Source organism: Schistocerca cancellata, unplaced genomic scaffold (genome assembly GCF_023864275.1).
Source record: "Schistocerca cancellata isolate TAMUIC-IGC-003103 unplaced genomic scaffold, iqSchCanc2.1 HiC_scaffold_532, whole genome shotgun sequence".
NCBI classification, from domain to species: domain Eukaryota; kingdom Metazoa; phylum Arthropoda; class Insecta; order Orthoptera; family Acrididae; genus Schistocerca; species Schistocerca cancellata.
In genome coordinates, this window is record NW_026046546.1 from 27,687 (window position 1) to 48,885 (window position 21,199).

Sequence of the window (21,199 nt, forward strand, 5' to 3'; positions counted from 1 at the left end):
CGTCCATATACCTGTCTCCTTACAAGAGAGCTATTGGCTGTCGAGTTAGATGGCAGACAGTCGTAACAACGCTCCTCTGCCGAGAAAAACGATGCATTTTGTGCGAGCACCATCATACGGCTCGCGGCGCCGGCCGCTGCTGGGGTTAATTTACCGTTCCCTCCGGAAGATGGCGGGCCAAGTCCGGGTTGCCGCCTCCGGGCCCTCCTCTCCGTCTCAAACGAGCCCTCTTTCTCGGCTGTTGAAACCGCGAATGAGATCTGCGGAATGAGTGCTTTCTGCAGCCACAATGCAAGCCACACTTTACTTTCCCTCCTTCCAGGAGAGCCCTTAGTGCTAGCAAATACGGCAGCATTGTCACGCGCGGTCGTCTGTCGCCGAGCAACTGAAGGACCACAGCTCACACTGTCAGATGTTCTAAGAGAGCTGGATGCACTCGTGAGTGTTGTGCGCGACGAACAAACAGGACGTCAGTGAACTCCAAGAGCGAACATCAATCAGCACGTTCGACATTCGACGCCGAGTAACAGAAGACACTTAAAAGGTAACACTTCTTTTTGCTTCTCCTTCCGAGTAGGACGTGGAAAGCTCGATCGAATATTTGTGCAAATTTTCATTCAGAATATGGAGATATTTTCTTCACGCATAAGAGAGAAAAAATAAAGTTTCATTCATGACAACATTTCAGCTGTGTCCGGAAAGCGGGTTGATTTCGAAGAAGCAGATTAATTTTGCGGTATTTGGTAACCGATTGATACCTTGTAGCTATGGTGACATTAAATCCACCACCTTTCGTATCTTTGCTTAGACGTGCAGTACGTAAGGATAAACTAAATTGCTTTTTGTTTCTTTCTAATTACACTTGTTATAGAGAGAGAAAAAGAAGAGTTTTATGTTATTTCCACTCCATTCGAAACCTATCTGTTCTCACTCCAAGGGCGCCCATACGACAGACAGTTTGTACAGGGGGTGGGGGACGGCTGAATCTGGAGGTATGGTGTACTTTTAATATTTTGGAAGACGAATAGCGAGCTTGTAAAGTAGCCATAAACAGATTTGAAGTTCCGCACCTGTTAAAGACGTGCGTAACACAGACTTTTTGACTCGATTTCTCGTAAGAAAAGCACCCCTGATAACATTGCGTTTTCTACTTTCCCTGAGAGCCCCGAGTACAGCTACCACGAAAGAAATTTTCTGCGCTCACCACGCCGTTTTTCGTCTTCCCCATGTTGTAACTGCTCATTACCAATCTTTTTTTTTTTTTTCCGGTCGCCTGCAAAGTAGTCACATGAAACACAACATCTGCGACGACAAGACATTCCTTACAGAAAGTAAACGCTCACTGTCGTGGCCTAATAAACAGCCTACAGCGGTTCTCGTCCCATCACCGAATTTAAGCAACGCTGGCCCTTGTCAGTCAGCGTGGCCGCCTGGGAGCACAAGCTGCCGTTGCCTAGAATTTCTCTTCCCCGTTTTCGGTACAGTTGGCCACGTCATTTCACATCCCCGCCAGCTCCTCAAGTGCCGCAAGTCTGCAAGTCTTGAGACGCTACGCTAGACGCTTGCTTCCGGCCCCTCATGTACCTGGCCACAGGCGACAATGCGTTCGGCTGGACGACGCCTCGTGTACGCCGGCTCGCGCCACCGCGGTCGCCGTGCGTGCAGGGAATGGCGCGCCGTCCAGTTGCGTTTGGCGCGCATTCCCCTGATGGACAGAGAAGCCAAAAGTCGCCGTTCGACCATTAATGGGGGTGTCGTACCAGAGTTAGACCGCTTGAGCCATCTCGCGGCTGCCGCTGCTACTACTGGTGCGCGTCCCCCGCGCTTATCGAACAGACAGTGTGCTCTGGCTCTGGGTTTGACGCCAGGTCGACGCAGACGTGTGGTACGCGCCTAGCGCGAGTGCTGCTGCGTTTGGCAGTCCCTTGCGGAACACGTTGCTGGCCGAGTGCTCAGACGCACTAGTTAGCGACTGCTAGCACAGATTACTGCGTTTGCAATTGAAATAGACACCGGGACAGCGCGAACGCAAGTCCCGACTACCAAAAATTATGCGCCCGAGTTACTCACATTTGGAGTAATCGCGGGGGTCAGCTCGACCGAAGTGCAATAATGGAAGAGCCTCACCCCGGAGGAACCGCCTTCATGATCACGGTAGCCCCTACGCCAGGTAAGTATGCTTTCGTCGCGCCACAGGCGAGAATTTGTAGTGCCTCGCGCTCTCGAGATGTAACGAGAGCTCCTGACGTTTTCGCAATCGGCGAACAGAATGGTGGCCGTCCATATACCTGTCTCCTTACAAGAGAGCTATTGGCTGTCGAGTTAGATGGCAGACAGTCGTAACAACGCTCCTCTGCCGAGAAAAACGATGCATTTTGTGCGAGCACCATCATACGGCTCGCGGCGCCGGCCGCTGCTGGGGTTAATTTACCGTTCCCTCCGGAAGATGGCGGGCCAAGTCCGGGTTGCCGCCTCCGGGCCCTCCTCTCCGTCTCAAACGAGCCCTCTTTCTCGGCTGTTGAAACCGCGAATGAGATCTGCGGAATGAGTGCTTTCTGCAGCCACAATGCAAGCCACACTTTACTTTCCCTCCTTCCAGGAGAGCCCTTAGTGCTAGCAAATACGGCAGCATTGTCACGCGCGGTCGTCTGTCGCCGAGCAACTGAAGGACCACAGCTCACACTGTCAGATGTTCTAAGAGAGCTGGATGCACTCGTGAGTGTTGTGCGCGACGAACAAACAGGACGTCAGTGAACTCCAAGAGCGAACATCAATCAGCACGTTCGACATTCGACGCCGAGTAACAGAAGACACTTAAAAGGTAACACTTCTTTTTGCTTCTCCTTCCGAGTAGGACGTGGAAAGCTCGATCGAATATTTGTGCAAATTTTCATTCAGAATATGGAGATATTTTCTTCACGCATAAGAGAGAAAAAATAAAGTTTCATTCATGACAACATTTCAGCTGTGTCCGGAAAGCGGGTTGATTTCGAAGAAGCAGATTAATTTTGCGGTATTTGGTAACCGATTGATACCTTGTAGCTATGGTGACATTAAATCCACCACCTTTCGTATCTTTGCTTAGACGTGCAGTACGTAAGGATAAACTAAATTGCTTTTTGTTTCTTTCTAATTACACTTGTTATAGAGAGAGAAAAAGAAGAGTTTTATGTTATTTCCACTCCATTCGAAACCTATCTGTTCTCACTCCAAGGGCGCCCATACGACAGACAGTTTGTACAGGGGGTGGGGGACGGCTGAATCTGGAGGTATGGTGTACTTTTAATATTTTGGAAGACGAATAGCGAGCTTGTAAAGTAGCCATAAACAGATTTGAAGTTCCGCACCTGTTAAAGACGTGCGTAACACAGACTTTTTGACTCGATTTCTCGTAAGAAAAGCACCCCTGATAACATTGCGTTTTCTACTTTCCCTGAGAGCCCCGAGTACAGCTACCACGAAAGAAATTTTCTGCGCTCACCACGCCGTTTTTCGTCTTCCCCATGTTGTAACTGCTCATTACCAATCTTTTTTTTTTTTTCCGGTCGCCTGCAAAGTAGTCACATGAAACACAACATCTGCGACGACAAGACATTCCTTACAGAAAGTAAACGCTCACTGTCGTGGCCTAATAAACAGCCTACAGTGGTTCTCGTCCCATCACCGAATTTAAGCAACGCTGGCCCTTGTCAGTCAGCGTGGCCGCCTGGGAGCACAAGCTGCCGTTGCCTAGAATTTCTCTTCCCCGTTTTCGGTACAGTTGGCCACGTCATTTCACATCCCCGCCAGCTCCTCAAGTGCCGCAAGTCTGCAAGTCTTGAGACGCTACGCTAGACGCTTGCTTCCGGCCCCTCATGTACCTGGCCACAGGCGACAATGCGTTCGGCTGGACGACGCCTCGTGTACGCCGGCTCGCGCCACCGCGGTCGCCGTGCGTGCAGGGAATGGCGCGCCGTCCAGTTGCGTTTGGCGCGCATTCCCCTGATGGACAGAGAAGCCAAAAGTCGCCGTTCGACCATTAATGGGGGTGTCGTACCAGAGTTAGACCGCTTGAGCCATCTCGCGGCTGCCGCTGCTACTACTGGTGCGCGTCCCCCGCGCTTATCGAACAGACAGTGTGCTCTGGCTCTGGGTTTGACGCCAGGTCGACGCAGACGTGTGGTACGCGCCTAGCGCGAGTGCTGCTGCGTTTGGCAGTCCCTTGCGGAACACGTTGCTGGCCGAGTGCTCAGACGCACTAGTTAGCGACTGCTAGCACAGATTACTGCGTTTGCAATTGAAATAGACACCGGGACAGCGCGAACGCAAGTCCCGACTACCAAAAATTATGCGCCCGAGTTACTCACATTTGGAGTAATCGCGGGGGTCAGCTCGACCGAAGTGCAATAATGGAAGAGCCTCACCCCGGAGGAACCGCCTTCATGATCACGGTAGCCCCTACGCCAGGTAAGTATGCTTTCGTCGCGCCACAGGCGAGAATTTGTAGTGCCTCGCGCTCTCGAGATGTAACGAGAGCTCCTGACGTTTTCGCAATCGGCGAACAGAATGGTGGCCGTCCATATACCTGTCTCCTTACAAGAGAGCTATTGGCTGTCGAGTTAGATGGCAGACAGTCGTAACAACGCTCCTCTGCCGAGAAAAACGATGCATTTTGTGCGAGCACCATCATACGGCTCGCGGCGCCGGCCGCTGCTGGGGTTAATTTACCGTTCCCTCCGGAAGATGGCGGGCCAAGTCCGGGTTGCCGCCTCCGGGCCCTCCTCTCCGTCTCAAACGAGCCCTCTTTCTCGGCTGTTGAAACCGCGAATGAGATCTGCGGAATGAGTGCTTTCTGCAGCCACAATGCAAGCCACACTTTACTTTCCCTCCTTCCAGGAGAGCCCTTAGTGCTAGCAAATACGGCAGCATTGTCACGCGCGGTCGTCTGTCGCCGAGCAACTGAAGGACCACAGCTCACACTGTCAGATGTTCTAAGAGAGCTGGATGCACTCGTGAGTGTTGTGCGCGACGAACAAACAGGACGTCAGTGAACTCCAAGAGCGAACATCAATCAGCACGTTCGACATTCGACGCCGAGTAACAGAAGACACTTAAAAGGTAACACTTCTTTTTGCTTCTCCTTCCGAGTAGGACGTGGAAAGCTCGATCGAATATTTGTGCAAATTTTCATTCAGAATATGGAGATATTTTCTTCACGCATAAGAGAGAAAAAATAAAGTTTCATTCATGACAACATTTCAGCTGTGTCCGGAAAGCGGGTTGATTTCGAAGAAGCAGATTAATTTTGCGGTATTTGGTAACCGATTGATACCTTGTAGCTATGGTGACATTAAATCCACCACCTTTCGTATCTTTGCTTAGACGTGCAGTACGTAAGGATAAACTAAATTGCTTTTTGTTTCTTTCTAATTACACTTGTTATAGAGAGAGAAAAAGAAGAGTTTTATGTTATTTCCACTCCATTCGAAACCTATCTGTTCTCACTCCAAGGGCGCCCATACGACAGACAGTTTGTACAGGGGGTGGGGGACGGCTGAATCTGGAGGTATGGTGTACTTTTAATATTTTGGAAGACGAATAGCGAGCTTGTAAAGTAGCCATAAACAGATTTGAAGTTCCGCACCTGTTAAAGACGTGCGTAACACAGACTTTTTGACTCGATTTCTCGTAAGAAAAGCACCCCTGATAACATTGCGTTTTCTACTTTCCCTGAGAGCCCCGAGTACAGCTACCACGAAAGAAATTTTCTGCGCTCACCACGCCGTTTTTCGTCTTCCCCATGTTGTAACTGCTCATTACCAATCTTTTTTTTTTTTTTCCGGTCGCCTGCAAAGTAGTCACATGAAACACAACATCTGCGACGACAAGACATTCCTTACAGAAAGTAAACGCTCACTGTCGTGGCCTAATAAACAGCCTACAGCGGTTCTCGTCCCATCACCGAATTTAAGCAACGCTGGCCCTTGTCAGTCAGCGTGGCCGCCTGGGAGCACAAGCTGCCGTTGCCTAGAATTTCTCTTCCCCGTTTTCGGTACAGTTGGCCACGTCATTTCACATCCCCGCCAGCTCCTCAAGTGCCGCAAGTCTGCAAGTCTTGAGACGCTACGCTAGACGCTTGCTTCCGGCCCCTCATGTACCTGGCCACAGGCGACAATGCGTTCGGCTGGACGACGCCTCGTGTACGCCGGCTCGCGCCACCGCGGTCGCCGTGCGTGCAGGGAATGGCGCGCCGTCCAGTTGCGTTTGGCGCGCATTCCCCTGATGGACAGAGAAGCCAAAAGTCGCCGTTCGACCATTAATGGGGGTGTCGTACCAGAGTTAGACCGCTTGAGCCATCTCGCGGCTGCCGCTGCTACTACTGGTGCGCGTCCCCCGCGCTTATCGAACAGACAGTGTGCTCTGGCTCTGGGTTTGACGCCAGGTCGACGCAGACGTGTGGTACGCGCCTAGCGCGAGTGCTGCTGCGTTTGGCAGTCCCTTGCGGAACACGTTGCTGGCCGAGTGCTCAGACGCACTAGTTAGCGACTGCTAGCACAGATTACTGCGTTTGCAATTGAAATAGACACCGGGACAGCGCGAACGCAAGTCCCGACTACCAAAAATTATGCGCCCGAGTTACTCACATTTGGAGTAATCGCGGGGGTCAGCTCGACCGAAGTGCAATAATGGAAGAGCCTCACCCCGGAGGAACCGCCTTCATGATCACGGTAGCCCCTACGCCAGGTAAGTATGCTTTCGTCGCGCCACAGGCGAGAATTTGTAGTGCCTCGCGCTCTCGAGATGTAACGAGAGCTCCTGACGTTTTCGCAATCGGCGAACAGAATGGTGGCCGTCCATATACCTGTCTCCTTACAAGAGAGCTATTGGCTGTCGAGTTAGATGGCAGACAGTCGTAACAACGCTCCTCTGCCGAGAAAAACGATGCATTTTGTGCGAGCACCATCATACGGCTCGCGGCGCCGGCCGCTGCTGGGGTTAATTTACCGTTCCCTCCGGAAGATGGCGGGCCAAGTCCGGGTTGCCGCCTCCGGGCCCTCCTCTCCGTCTCAAACGAGCCCTCTTTCTCGGCTGTTGAAACCGCGAATGAGATCTGCGGAATGAGTGCTTTCTGCAGCCACAATGCAAGCCACACTTTACTTTCCCTCCTTCCAGGAGAGCCCTTAGTGCTAGCAAATACGGCAGCATTGTCACGCGCGGTCGTCTGTCGCCGAGCAACTGAAGGACCACAGCTCACACTGTCAGATGTTCTAAGAGAGCTGGATGCACTCGTGAGTGTTGTGCGCGACGAACAAACAGGACGTCAGTGAACTCCAAGAGCGAACATCAATCAGCACGTTCGACATTCGACGCCGAGTAACAGAAGACACTTAAAAGGTAACACTTCTTTTTGCTTCTCCTTCCGAGTAGGACGTGGAAAGCTCGATCGAATATTTGTGCAAATTTTCATTCAGAATATGGAGATATTTTCTTCACGCATAAGAGAGAAAAAATAAAGTTTCATTCATGACAACATTTCAGCTGTGTCCGGAAAGCGGGTTGATTTCGAAGAAGCAGATTAATTTTGCGGTATTTGGTAACCGATTGATACCTTGTAGCTATGGTGACATTAAATCCACCACCTTTCGTATCTTTGCTTAGACGTGCAGTACGTAAGGATAAACTAAATTGCTTTTTGTTTCTTTCTAATTACACTTGTTATAGAGAGAGAAAAAGAAGAGTTTTATGTTATTTCCACTCCATTCGAAACCTATCTGTTCTCACTCCAAGGGCGCCCATACGACAGACAGTTTGTACAGGGGGTGGGGGACGGCTGAATCTGGAGGTATGGTGTACTTTTAATATTTTGGAAGACGAATAGCGAGCTTGTAAAGTAGCCATAAACAGATTTGAAGTTCCGCACCTGTTAAAGACGTGCGTAACACAGACTTTTTGACTCGATTTCTCGTAAGAAAAGCACCCCTGATAACATTGCGTTTTCTACTTTCCCTGAGAGCCCCGAGTACAGCTACCACGAAAGAAATTTTCTGCGCTCACCACGCCGTTTTTCGTCTTCCCCATGTTGTAACTGCTCATTACCAATCTTTTTTTTTTTTTTCCGGTCGCCTGCAAAGTAGTCACATGAAACACAACATCTGCGACGACAAGACATTCCTTACAGAAAGTAAACGCTCACTGTCGTGGCCTAATAAACAGCCTACAGCGGTTCTCGTCCCATCACCGAATTTAAGCAACGCTGGCCCTTGTCAGTCAGCGTGGCCGCCTGGGAGCACAAGCTGCCGTTGCCTAGAATTTCTCTTCCCCGTTTTCGGTACAGTTGGCCACGTCATTTCACATCCCCGCCAGCTCCTCAAGTGCCGCAAGTCTGCAAGTCTTGAGACGCTACGCTAGACGCTTGCTTCCGGCCCCTCATGTACCTGGCCACAGGCGACAATGCGTTCGGCTGGACGACGCCTCGTGTACGCCGGCTCGCGCCACCGCGGTCGCCGTGCGTGCAGGGAATGGCGCGCCGTCCAGTTGCGTTTGGCGCGCATTCCCCTGATGGACAGAGAAGCCAAAAGTCGCCGTTCGACCATTAATGGGGGTGTCGTACCAGAGTTAGACCGCTTGAGCCATCTCGCGGCTGCCGCTGCTACTACTGGTGCGCGTCCCCCGCGCTTATCGAACAGACAGTGTGCTCTGGCTCTGGGTTTGACGCCAGGTCGACGCAGACGTGTGGTACGCGCCTAGCGCGAGTGCTGCTGCGTTTGGCAGTCCCTTGCGGAACACGTTGCTGGCCGAGTGCTCAGACGCACTAGTTAGCGACTGCTAGCACAGATTACTGCGTTTGCAATTGAAATAGACACCGGGACAGCGCGAACGCAAGTCCCGACTACCAAAAATTATGCGCCCGAGTTACTCACATTTGGAGTAATCGCGGGGGTCAGCTCGACCGAAGTGCAATAATGGAAGAGCCTCACCCCGGAGGAACCGCCTTCATGATCACGGTAGCCCCTACGCCAGGTAAGTATGCTTTCGTCGCGCCACAGGCGAGAATTTGTAGTGCCTCGCGCTCTCGAGATGTAACGAGAGCTCCTGACGTTTTCGCAATCGGCGAACAGAATGGTGGCCGTCCATATACCTGTCTCCTTACAAGAGAGCTATTGGCTGTCGAGTTAGATGGCAGACAGTCGTAACAACGCTCCTCTGCCGAGAAAAACGATGCATTTTGTGCGAGCACCATCATACGGCTCGCGGCGCCGGCCGCTGCTGGGGTTAATTTACCGTTCCCTCCGGAAGATGGCGGGCCAAGTCCGGGTTGCCGCCTCCGGGCCCTCCTCTCCGTCTCAAACGAGCCCTCTTTCTCGGCTGTTGAAACCGCGAATGAGATCTGCGGAATGAGTGCTTTCTGCAGCCACAATGCAAGCCACACTTTACTTTCCCTCCTTCCAGGAGAGCCCTTAGTGCTAGCAAATACGGCAGCATTGTCACGCGCGGTCGTCTGTCGCCGAGCAACTGAAGGACCACAGCTCACACTGTCAGATGTTCTAAGAGAGCTGGATGCACTCGTGAGTGTTGTGCGCGACGAACAAACAGGACGTCAGTGAACTCCAAGAGCGAACATCAATCAGCACGTTCGACATTCGACGCCGAGTAACAGAAGACACTTAAAAGGTAACACTTCTTTTTGCTTCTCCTTCCGAGTAGGACGTGGAAAGCTCGATCGAATATTTGTGCAAATTTTCATTCAGAATATGGAGATATTTTCTTCACGCATAAGAGAGAAAAAATAAAGTTTCATTCATGACAACATTTCAGCTGTGTCCGGAAAGCGGGTTGATTTCGAAGAAGCAGATTAATTTTGCGGTATTTGGTAACCGATTGATACCTTGTAGCTATGGTGACATTAAATCCACCACCTTTCGTATCTTTGCTTAGACGTGCAGTACGTAAGGATAAACTAAATTGCTTTTTGTTTCTTTCTAATTACACTTGTTATAGAGAGAGAAAAAGAAGAGTTTTATGTTATTTCCACTCCATTCGAAACCTATCTGTTCTCACTCCAAGGGCGCCCATACGACAGACAGTTTGTACAGGGGGTGGGGGACGGCTGAATCTGGAGGTATGGTGTACTTTTAATATTTTGGAAGACGAATAGCGAGCTTGTAAAGTAGCCATAAACAGATTTGAAGTTCCGCACCTGTTAAAGACGTGCGTAACACAGACTTTTTGACTCGATTTCTCGTAAGAAAAGCACCCCTGATAACATTGCGTTTTCTACTTTCCCTGAGAGCCCCGAGTACAGCTACCACGAAAGAAATTTTCTGCGCTCACCACGCCGTTTTTCGTCTTCCCCATGTTGTAACTGCTCATTACCAATCTTTTTTTTTTTTTTCCGGTCGCCTGCAAAGTAGTCACATGAAACACAACATCTGCGACGACAAGACATTCCTTACAGAAAGTAAACGCTCACTGTCGTGGCCTAATAAACAGCCTACAGCGGTTCTCGTCCCATCACCGAATTTAAGCAACGCTGGCCCTTGTCAGTCAGCGTGGCCGCCTGGGAGCACAAGCTGCCGTTGCCTAGAATTTCTCTTCCCCGTTTTCGGTACAGTTGGCCACGTCATTTCACATCCCCGCCAGCTCCTCAAGTGCCGCAAGTCTGCAAGTCTTGAGACGCTACGCTAGACGCTTGCTTCCGGCCCCTCATGTACCTGGCCACAGGCGACAATGCGTTCGGCTGGACGACGCCTCGTGTACGCCGGCTCGCGCCACCGCGGTCGCCGTGCGTGCAGGGAATGGCGCGCCGTCCAGTTGCGTTTGGCGCGCATTCCCCTGATGGACAGAGAAGCCAAAAGTCGCCGTTCGACCATTAATGGGGGTGTCGTACCAGAGTTAGACCGCTTGAGCCATCTCGCGGCTGCCGCTGCTACTACTGGTGCGCGTCCCCCGCGCTTATCGAACAGACAGTGTGCTCTGGCTCTGGGTTTGACGCCAGGTCGACGCAGACGTGTGGTACGCGCCTAGCGCGAGTGCTGCTGCGTTTGGCAGTCCCTTGCGGAACACGTTGCTGGCCGAGTGCTCAGACGCACTAGTTAGCGACTGCTAGCACAGATTACTGCGTTTGCAATTGAAATAGACACCGGGACAGCGCGAACGCAAGTCCCGACTACCAAAAATTATGCGCCCGAGTTACTCACATTTGGAGTAATCGCGGGGGTCAGCTCGACCGAAGTGCAATAATGGAAGAGCCTCACCCCGGAGGAACCGCCTTCATGATCACGGTAGCCCCTACGCCAGGTAAGTATGCTTTCGTCGCGCCACAGGCGAGAATTTGTAGTGCCTCGCGCTCTCGAGATGTAACGAGAGCTCCTGACGTTTTCGCAATCGGCGAACAGAATGGTGGCCGTCCATATACCTGTCTCCTTACAAGAGAGCTATTGGCTGTCGAGTTAGATGGCAGACAGTCGTAACAACGCTCCTCTGCCGAGAAAAACGATGCATTTTGTGCGAGCACCATCATACGGCTCGCGGCGCCGGCCGCTGCTGGGGTTAATTTACCGTTCCCTCCGGAAGATGGCGGGCCAAGTCCGGGTTGCCGCCTCCGGGCCCTCCTCTCCGTCTCAAACGAGCCCTCTTTCTCGGCTGTTGAAACCGCGAATGAGATCTGCGGAATGAGTGCTTTCTGCAGCCACAATGCAAGCCACACTTTACTTTCCCTCCTTCCAGGAGAGCCCTTAGTGCTAGCAAATACGGCAGCATTGTCACGCGCGGTCGTCTGTCGCCGAGCAACTGAAGGACCACAGCTCACACTGTCAGATGTTCTAAGAGAGCTGGATGCACTCGTGAGTGTTGTGCGCGACGAACAAACAGGACGTCAGTGAACTCCAAGAGCGAACATCAATCAGCACGTTCGACATTCGACGCCGAGTAACAGAAGACACTTAAAAGGTAACACTTCTTTTTGCTTCTCCTTCCGAGTAGGACGTGGAAAGCTCGATCGAATATTTGTGCAAATTTTCATTCAGAATATGGAGATATTTTCTTCACGCATAAGAGAGAAAAAATAAAGTTTCATTCATGACAACATTTCAGCTGTGTCCGGAAAGCGGGTTGATTTCGAAGAAGCAGATTAATTTTGCGGTATTTGGTAACCGATTGATACCTTGTAGCTATGGTGACATTAAATCCACCACCTTTCGTATCTTTGCTTAGACGTGCAGTACGTAAGGATAAACTAAATTGCTTTTTGTTTCTTTCTAATTACACTTGTTATAGAGAGAGAAAAAGAAGAGTTTTATGTTATTTCCACTCCATTCGAAACCTATCTGTTCTCACTCCAAGGGCGCCCATACGACAGACAGTTTGTACAGGGGGTGGGGGACGGCTGAATCTGGAGGTATGGTGTACTTTTAATATTTTGGAAGACGAATAGCGAGCTTGTAAAGTAGCCATAAACAGATTTGAAGTTCCGCACCTGTTAAAGACGTGCGTAACACAGACTTTTTGACTCGATTTCTCGTAAGAAAAGCACCCCTGATAACATTGCGTTTTCTACTTTCCCTGAGAGCCCCGAGTACAGCTACCACGAAAGAAATTTTCTGCGCTCACCACGCCGTTTTTCGTCTTCCCCATGTTGTAACTGCTCATTACCAATCTTTTTTTTTTTTTTCCGGTCGCCTGCAAAGTAGTCACATGAAACACAACATCTGCGACGACAAGACATTCCTTACAGAAAGTAAACGCTCACTGTCGTGGCCTAATAAACAGCCTACAGCGGTTCTCGTCCCATCACCGAATTTAAGCAACGCTGGCCCTTGTCAGTCAGCGTGGCCGCCTGGGAGCACAAGCTGCCGTTGCCTAGAATTTCTCTTCCCCGTTTTCGGTACAGTTGGCCACGTCATTTCACATCCCCGCCAGCTCCTCAAGTGCCGCAAGTCTGCAAGTCTTGAGACGCTACGCTAGACGCTTGCTTCCGGCCCCTCATGTACCTGGCCACAGGCGACAATGCGTTCGGCTGGACGACGCCTCGTGTACGCCGGCTCGCGCCACCGCGGTCGCCGTGCGTGCAGGGAATGGCGCGCCGTCCAGTTGCGTTTGGCGCGCATTCCCCTGATGGACAGAGAAGCCAAAAGTCGCCGTTCGACCATTAATGGGGGTGTCGTACCAGAGTTAGACCGCTTGAGCCATCTCGCGGCTGCCGCTGCTACTACTGGTGCGCGTCCCCCGCGCTTATCGAACAGACAGTGTGCTCTGGCTCTGGGTTTGACGCCAGGTCGACGCAGACGTGTGGTACGCGCCTAGCGCGAGTGCTGCTGCGTTTGGCAGTCCCTTGCGGAACACGTTGCTGGCCGAGTGCTCAGACGCACTAGTTAGCGACTGCTAGCACAGATTACTGCGTTTGCAATTGAAATAGACACCGGGACAGCGCGAACGCAAGTCCCGACTACCAAAAATTATGCGCCCGAGTTACTCACATTTGGAGTAATCGCGGGGGTCAGCTCGACCGAAGTGCAATAATGGAAGAGCCTCACCCGGAGGAACCGCCTTCATGATCACGGTAGCCCCTACGCCAGGTAAGTATGCTTTCGTCGCGCCACAGGCGAGAATTTGTAGTGCCTCGCGCTCTCGAGATGTAACGAGAGCTCCTGACGTTTTCGCAATCGGCGAACAGAATGGTGGCCGTCCATATACCTGTCTCCTTACAAGAGAGCTATTGGCTGTCGAGTTAGATGGCAGACAGTCGTAACAACGCTCCTCTGCCGAGAAAAACGATGCATTTTGTGCGAGCACCATCATACGGCTCGCGGCGCCGGCCGCTGCTGGGGTTAATTTACCGTTCCCTCCGGAAGATGGCGGGCCAAGTCCGGGTTGCCGCCTCCGGGCCCTCCTCTCCGTCTCAAACGAGCCCTCTTTCTCGGCTGTTGAAACCGCGAATGAGATCTGCGGAATGAGTGCTTTCTGCAGCCACAATGCAAGCCACACTTTACTTTCCCTCCTTCCAGGAGAGCCCTTAGTGCTAGCAAATACGGCAGCATTGTCACGCGCGGTCGTCTGTCGCCGAGCAACTGAAGGACCACAGCTCACACTGTCAGATGTTCTAAGAGAGCTGGATGCACTCGTGAGTGTTGTGCGCGACGAACAAACAGGACGTCAGTGAACTCCAAGAGCGAACATCAATCAGCACGTTCGACATTCGACGCCGAGTAACAGAAGACACTTAAAAGGTAACACTTCTTTTTGCTTCTCCTTCCGAGTAGGACGTGGAAAGCTCGATCGAATATTTGTGCAAATTTTCATTCAGAATATGGAGATATTTTCTTCACGCATAAGAGAGAAAAAATAAAGTTTCATTCATGACAACATTTCAGCTGTGTCCGGAAAGCGGGTTGATTTCGAAGAAGCAGATTAATTTTGCGGTATTTGGTAACCGATTGATACCTTGTAGCTATGGTGACATTAAATCCACCACCTTTCGTATCTTTGCTTAGACGTGCAGTACGTAAGGATAAACTAAATTGCTTTTTGTTTCTTTCTAATTACACTTGTTATAGAGAGAGAAAAAGAAGAGTTTTATGTTATTTCCACTCCATTCGAAACCTATCTGTTCTCACTCCAAGGGCGCCCATACGACAGACAGTTTGTACAGGGGGTGGGGGACGGCTGAATCTGGAGGTATGGTGTACTTTTAATATTTTGGAAGACGAATAGCGAGCTTGTAAAGTAGCCATAAACAGATTTGAAGTTCCGCACCTGTTAAAGACGTGCGTAACACAGACTTTTTGACTCGATTTCTCGTAAGAAAAGCACCCCTGATAACATTGCGTTTTCTACTTTCCCTGAGAGCCCCGAGTACAGCTACCACGAAAGAAATTTTCTGCGCTCACCACGCCGTTTTTCGTCTTCCCCATGTTGTAACTGCTCATTACCAATCTTTTTTTTTTTTTTCCGGTCGCCTGCAAAGTAGTCACATGAAACACAACATCTGCGACGACAAGACATTCCTTACAGAAAGTAAACGCTCACTGTCGTGGCCTAATAAACAGCCTACAGCGGTTCTCGTCCCATCACCGAATTTAAGCAACGCTGGCCCTTGTCAGTCAGCGTGGCCGCCTGGGAGCACAAGCTGCCGTTGCCTAGAATTTCTCTTCCCCGTTTTCGGTACAGTTGGCCACGTCATTTCACATCCCCGCCAGCTCCTCAAGTGCCGCAAGTCTGCAAGTCTTGAGACGCTACGCTAGACGCTTGCTTCCGGCCCCTCATGTACCTGGCCACAGGCGACAATGCGTTCGGCTGGACGACGCCTCGTGTACGCCGGCTCGCGCCACCGCGGTCGCCGTGCGTGCAGGGAATGGCGCGCCGTCCAGTTGCGTTTGGCGCGCATTCCCCTGATGGACAGAGAAGCCAAAAGTCGCCGTTCGACCATTAATGGGGGTGTCGTACCAGAGTTAGACCGCTTGAGCCATCTCGCGGCTGCCGCTGCTACTACTGGTGCGCGTCCCCCGCGCTTATCGAACAGACAGTGTGCTCTGGCTCTGGGTTTGACGCCAGGTCGACGCAGACGTGTGGTACGCGCCTAGCGCGAGTGCTGCTGCGTTTGGCAGTCCCTTGCGGAACACGTTGCTGGCCGAGTGCTCAGACGCACTAGTTAGCGACTGCTAGCACAGATTACTGCGTTTGCAATTGAAATAGACACCGGGACAGCGCGAACGCAAGTCCCGACTACCAAAAATTATGCGCCCGAGTTACTCACATTTGGAGTAATCGCGGGGGTCAGCTCGACCGAAGTGCAATAATGGAAGAGCCTCACCCCGGAGGAACCGCCTTCATGATCACGGTAGCCCCTACGCCAGGTAAGTATGCTTTCGTCGCGCCACAGGCGAGAATTTGTAGTGCCTCGCGCTCTCGAGATGTAACGAGAGCTCCTGACGTTTTCGCAATCGGCGAACAGAATGGTGGCCGTCCATATACCTGTCTCCTTACAAGAGAGCTATTGGCTGTCGAGTTAGATGGCAGACAGTCGTAACAACGCTCCTCTGCCGAGAAAAACGATGCATTTTGTGCGAGCACCATCATACGGCTCGCGGCGCCGGCCGCTGCTGGGGTTAATTTACCGTTCCCTCCGGAAGATGGCGGGCCAAGTCCGGGTTGCCGCCTCCGGGCCCTCCTCTCCGTCTCAAACGAGCCCTCTTTCTCGGCTGTTGAAACCGCGAATGAGATCTGCGGAATGAGTGCTTTCTGCAGCCACAATGCAAGCCACACTTTACTTTCCCTCCTTCCAGGAGAGCCCTTAGTGCTAGCAAATACGGCAGCATTGTCACGCGCGGTCGTCTGTCGCCGAGCAACTGAAGGACCACAGCTCACACTGTCAGATGTTCTAAGAGAGCTGGATGCACTCGTGAGTGTTGTGCGCGACGAACAAACAGGACGTCAGTGAACTCCAAGAGCGAACATCAATCAGCACGTTCGACATTCGACGCCGAGTAACAGAAGACACTTAAAAGGTAACACTTCTTTTTGCTTCTCCTTCCGAGTAGGACGTGGAAAGCTCGATCGAATATTTGTGCAAATTTTCATTCAGAATATGGAGATATTTTCTTCACGCATAAGAGAGAAAAAATAAAGTTTCATTCATGACAACATTTCAGCTGTGTCCGGAAAGCGGGTTGATTTCGAAGAAGCAGATTAATTTTGCGGTATTTGGTAACCGATTGATACCTTGTAGCTATGGTGACATTAAATCCACCACCTTTCGTATCTTTGCTTAGACGTGCAGTACGTAAGGATAAACTAAATTGCTTTTGTTTCTTTCTAATTACACTTGTTATAGAGAGAGAAAAGAAGAGTTTTATGTTATTTCCACTCATTCGAAACCTATCTGTTCTCACTCCAAGGGCGCCCATACGACAGACAGTTTGTACAGGGGGTGGGGGACGGCTGAATCTGGAGGTATGGTGTACTTTAATATTTTGGAAGACGAATAGCGAGCTTGTAAAGTAGCCATAACAGATTTGAAGTTCCGCACCTGTTAAAGACGTGCGTAACACAGACTTTTTGACTCGATTTCTCGTAAGAAAAGCACCCCTGATAACATTGCGTTTTCTACTTTCCCTGAGAGCCCCGAGTACAGCTACCACGAAAGAAATTTTCTGCGCTCACCACGCCGTTTTTCGTCTTCCCATGTTGTAACTGCTCATTACCAATCTTTTTTTTTTTTTCCGGTCGCCTGCAAAGTAGTCACATGAAACACAACATCTGCGACGACAAGACATTCCTTACAGAAAGTAAACGCTCACTGTCGTGGCCTAATAAACAGCCTACAGCGGTTCTCGTCCCATCACCGAATTTAAGCAACGCTGGCCCTTGTCAGTCAGCGTGGCCGCCTGGGAGCACAAGCTGCCGTTGCCTAGAATTTCTCTTCCCCGTTTTCGGTACAGTTGGCCACGTCATTTCACATCCCCCGCCTCCTCAAGTGCCGCAAGTCTGCAAGTCTTGAGACGCTACGCTAGACGCTTGCTTCCGGCCCCTCATGTACCTGGCCACAGGCGACAATGCGTTCGGCTGGACGACGCCTCGTGTACGCCGGCTCGCGCCACCGCGGTCGCCGTGCGTGCAGGGAATGGCGCGCCGTCCAGTTGCGTTTGGCGCGCATTCCCCTGATGGACAGAGAAGCCAAAAGTCGCCGTTCGACCATTAATGGGGGTGTCGTACAGAGTTAGACCGCTTGAGCCATCTCGCGGCTGCCGCTGCTACTACTGGTGCGCGTCCCCCGCGCTTATCGAACAGACAGTGTGCTCTGGCTCTGGGTTTGACGCCAGGTCGACGCAGACGTGTGGTACGCGCCTAGCGCGAGTGCTGCTGCGTTTGGCAGTCCCTTGCGGAACACGTTGCTGGCCGAGTGCTCAGACGCACTAGTTAGCGACTGCTAGCACAGATTACTGCGTTTGCAATTGAAATAGACACCGGGACAGCGCGAACGCAAGTCCGACTACCAAAAATTATGCGCCCGAGTTACTCACATTTGGAGTAATCGCGGGGGTCAGCTCGACCGAAGTGCAATAATGGAAGAGCCTCACCCCAGAGCCTCACCCCGGAGGAACCGCCTTCATGATCACGGTAGCCCCTACGCCAGGTAAGTATGCTTTCGTCGCGCCACAGGCCGAGAATTTGTAGTGCCTCGCGCTCTCGAGATGTAACGAGAGCTCCTGACGTTTTCGCAATCGGCGAACAGAATGGTGGCCGTCCATATACCTGTCTCCTTACAAGAGAGCTATTGGCTGTCGAGTTAGATGGCAGACAGTCGTAACAACGCTCCTCTGCCGAGAAAAACGATGCATTTTGTGCGAGCACCATCATACGGCTCGCGGCGCCGGCCGCTGCTGGGGTTAATTTACCGTTCCCTCCGGAAGATGGCGGGCCAAGTCCGGGTTGCCGCCTCCGGGCCCTCCTCTCCGTCTCAAACGAGCCCTCTTTCTCGGCTGTTGAAACCGCGAATGAGATCTGCGGAATGAGTGCTTTCTGCAGCCACAATGCAAGCCACACTTTACTTTCCCTCCTTCCAGGAGAGCCCTTAGTGCTAGCAAATACGGCAGCATTGTCACGCGCGGTCGTCTGTCGCCGAGCAACTGAAGGACCACAGCTCACACTGTCAGATGTTCTAAGAGAGCTGGATGCACTCGTGAGTGTTGTGCGCGACGAACAAACAGGACGTCAGTGAACTCCAAGAGCGAACATCAATCAGCACGTTCGACATTCGACGCCGAGTAACAGAAGACACTTAAAAGGTAACACTTCTTTTTGCTTCTCCTTCCGAGTAGGACGTGGAAAGCTCGATCGAATATTTGTGCAAATTTTCATTCAGAATATGGAGATATTTTCTTCACGCATAAGAGAGAAAAAATAAAGTTTCATTCATGACAACATTTCAGCTGTGTCCGGAAAGCGGGTTGATTTCGAAGAAGCAGATTAATTTTGCGGTATTTGGTAACCGATTGATACCTTGTAGCTATGGTGACATTAAATCCACCACCTTTCGTATCTTTGCTTAGACGTGCAGTACGTAAGGATAAACTAAATTGCTTTTTGTTTCTTTCTAATTACACTTGTTATAGAGAGAGAAAAAGAAGAGTTTTATGTTATTTCCACTCCATTCGAAACCTATCTGTTCTCACTCCCAAGGGCGCCCATACGACAGACAGTTTGTACAGGGGGTGGGGGACGGCTGAATCTGGAGGTATGGTGTACTTTTAATATTTTGGAAGACGAATAGCGAGCTTGTAAAGTAGCCATAAACAGATTTGAAGTTCCGCACCTGTTAAAGACGTGCGTAACACAGACTTTTTGACTCGATTTCTCGTAAGAAAAGCACCCCTGATAACATTGCGTTTTCTACTTTCCCTGAGAGCCCCGAGTACAGCTACCACGAAAGAAATTTTCTGCGCTCACCACGCCGTTTTTCGTCTTCCCCCATGTTGTAACTGCTCATTACCAATCTTTTTTTTTTTTTTCCGGTCGCCTGCAAAGTAGTCACATGAAACACAACATCTGCGACGACAAGACATTCCTTACAGAAAGTAAACGCTCACTGTCGTGGCCTAATAAACAGCCTACAGCGGTTCTCGTCCCATCACCGAATTTAAGCAACGCTGGCCCTTGTCAGTCAGCGTGGCCGCCTGGGAGCACAAGCTGCCGTTGCCTAGAATTTCTCTTCCCCGTTTTCGGTACAGTTGGCCACGTCATTTCACATCCCCGCCAGCTCCTCAAGTGCCGCAAGTCTGCAAGTCTTGAGACGCTACGCTAGACGCTTGCTTCCGGCCCCTCATGTACCTGGCCACAGGCGACAATGCGTTCGGCTGGACGACGCCTCGTGTACGCCGGCTCGCGCCACCGCGGTCGCCGTGCGTGCAGGGAATGGCGCGCCGTCCAGTTGCGTTTGGCGCGCATTCCCCTGATGGACAGAGAAGCCAAAAGTCGCCGTTCGACCATTAATGGGGGTGTCGTACCAGAGTTAGACCGCTTGAGCCATCTCGCGGCTGCCGCTGCTACTACTGGTGCGCGTCCCCCGCGCTTATCGAACAGACAGTGTGCTCTGGCTCTGGGTTTGACGCCAGGTCGACGCAGACGTGTGGGTACGCGCCTAGCGCGAGTGCTGCTGCGTTTGGCAGTCCCTTGCGGAACACGTTGCTGGCCGAGTGCTCAGACGCACTAGTTAGCGACTGCTAGCACAGATTACTGCGTTTGCAATTGAAATAGACACCGGGACAGCGCGAACGCAAGTCCCGACTACCAAAAATTATGCGCCCGAGTTACTCACATTTGGAGTAATCGCGGGGGTCAGCTCGACCGAAGTGCAATAATGGAAGAGCCTCACCCCGGAGGAACCGCCTTCATGATCACGGTAGCCCCTACGCCAGGTAAGTATGCTTTCGTCGCGCCACAGGCGAGAATTTGTAGTGCCTCGCGCTCTCGAGATGTAACGAGAGCTCCTGACGTTTTCGCAATCGGCGAACAGAATGGTGGCCGTCCATATACCTGTCTCCTTACAAGAGAGCTATTGGCTGTCGAGTTAGATGGCAGACAGTCGTAACAACGCTCCTCTGCCGAGAAAAACGATGCATTTTGTGCGAGCACCATCATACGGCTCGCGGCGCCGGCCGCTGCTGGGGTTAATTTACCGTTCCCTCCGGAAGATGGCGGGCCAAGTCCGGGTTGCCGCCTCCGGGCCCTCCTCTCCGTCTCAAACGAGCCCTCTTTCTCGGCTGTTTGAAACCGCGAATGAGATCTGCGGAATGAGTGCTTTCTGCAGCCACAATGCAAGCCACACTTTACTTTCCCTCCTTCCAGGAGAGCCCTTAGTGCTAGCAAATACGGCAGCATTGTCACGCGCGGTCGTCTGTCGCCGAGCAACTGAAGGACCACAGCTCACACTGTCAGATGTTCTAAGAGAGCTGGATGCACTCGTGAGTGTTGTGCGCGACGAACAAACAGGACGTCAGTGAACTCCAAGAGCGAACATCAATCAGCACGTTCGACATTCGACGCCGAGTAACAGAAGACACTTAAAAGGTAACACTTCTTTTTGCTTCTCCTTCCGAGTAGGACGTGGAAAGCTCGATCGAATATTTGTGCAAATTTTCATTCAGAATATGGAGATATTTTCTTCACGCATAAGAGAGAAAAAATAAAGTTTCATTCATGACAACATTTCAGCTGTGTCCGGAAA

The 21,199-nt window shown here is 51.4% G+C and overlaps 8 non-coding genes and 1 pseudogene across 8 annotated transcripts; all 9 read right to left on the reverse strand.

Moving 5' to 3' along the window:
- Window positions 1-2,012: 2,012 nt before the first annotated feature.
- LOC126129306 (U1 spliceosomal RNA) lies at window positions 2,013-2,178 on the reverse strand. Its single transcript, XR_007527263.1, has one exon. It is a non-coding gene; the product is annotated as a U1 spliceosomal RNA (small nuclear RNA).
- Window positions 2,179-4,288: 2,110 nt separating this feature from the next.
- LOC126129307 (U1 spliceosomal RNA) lies at window positions 4,289-4,454 on the reverse strand. The gene has a single exon (XR_007527264.1). It is a non-coding gene; the product is annotated as a U1 spliceosomal RNA (small nuclear RNA).
- A 2,111-nt stretch (window positions 4,455-6,565) lies between these two features.
- Window positions 6,566-6,731, reverse strand: LOC126129308 (U1 spliceosomal RNA). Its single transcript, XR_007527265.1, has one exon. It is a non-coding gene; the product is annotated as a U1 spliceosomal RNA (small nuclear RNA).
- A 2,111-nt stretch (window positions 6,732-8,842) lies between these two features.
- LOC126129310 (U1 spliceosomal RNA) lies at window positions 8,843-9,008 on the reverse strand. Its single transcript, XR_007527266.1, has one exon. It is a non-coding gene; the product is annotated as a U1 spliceosomal RNA (small nuclear RNA).
- Window positions 9,009-11,119: 2,111 nt separating this feature from the next.
- Window positions 11,120-11,285, reverse strand: LOC126129311 (U1 spliceosomal RNA). Its single transcript, XR_007527267.1, has one exon. It is a non-coding gene; the product is annotated as a U1 spliceosomal RNA (small nuclear RNA).
- A 2,111-nt stretch (window positions 11,286-13,396) lies between these two features.
- LOC126129315 (U1 spliceosomal RNA) lies at window positions 13,397-13,561 on the reverse strand. The gene has a single exon (XR_007527271.1). It is a non-coding gene; the product is annotated as a U1 spliceosomal RNA (small nuclear RNA).
- Window positions 13,562-15,672: 2,111 nt separating this feature from the next.
- On the reverse strand, window positions 15,673-15,838 carry LOC126129313 (U1 spliceosomal RNA). Its single transcript, XR_007527269.1, has one exon. It is a non-coding gene; the product is annotated as a U1 spliceosomal RNA (small nuclear RNA).
- Window positions 15,839-17,938: 2,100 nt separating this feature from the next.
- Window positions 17,939-18,117, reverse strand: LOC126129319 (U1 spliceosomal RNA; annotated as a pseudogene).
- A 2,115-nt stretch (window positions 18,118-20,232) lies between these two features.
- Window positions 20,233-20,398, reverse strand: LOC126129314 (U1 spliceosomal RNA). The gene has a single exon (XR_007527270.1). It is a non-coding gene; the product is annotated as a U1 spliceosomal RNA (small nuclear RNA).
- Between the last annotated feature and the right edge of the window lie 801 nt (window positions 20,399-21,199).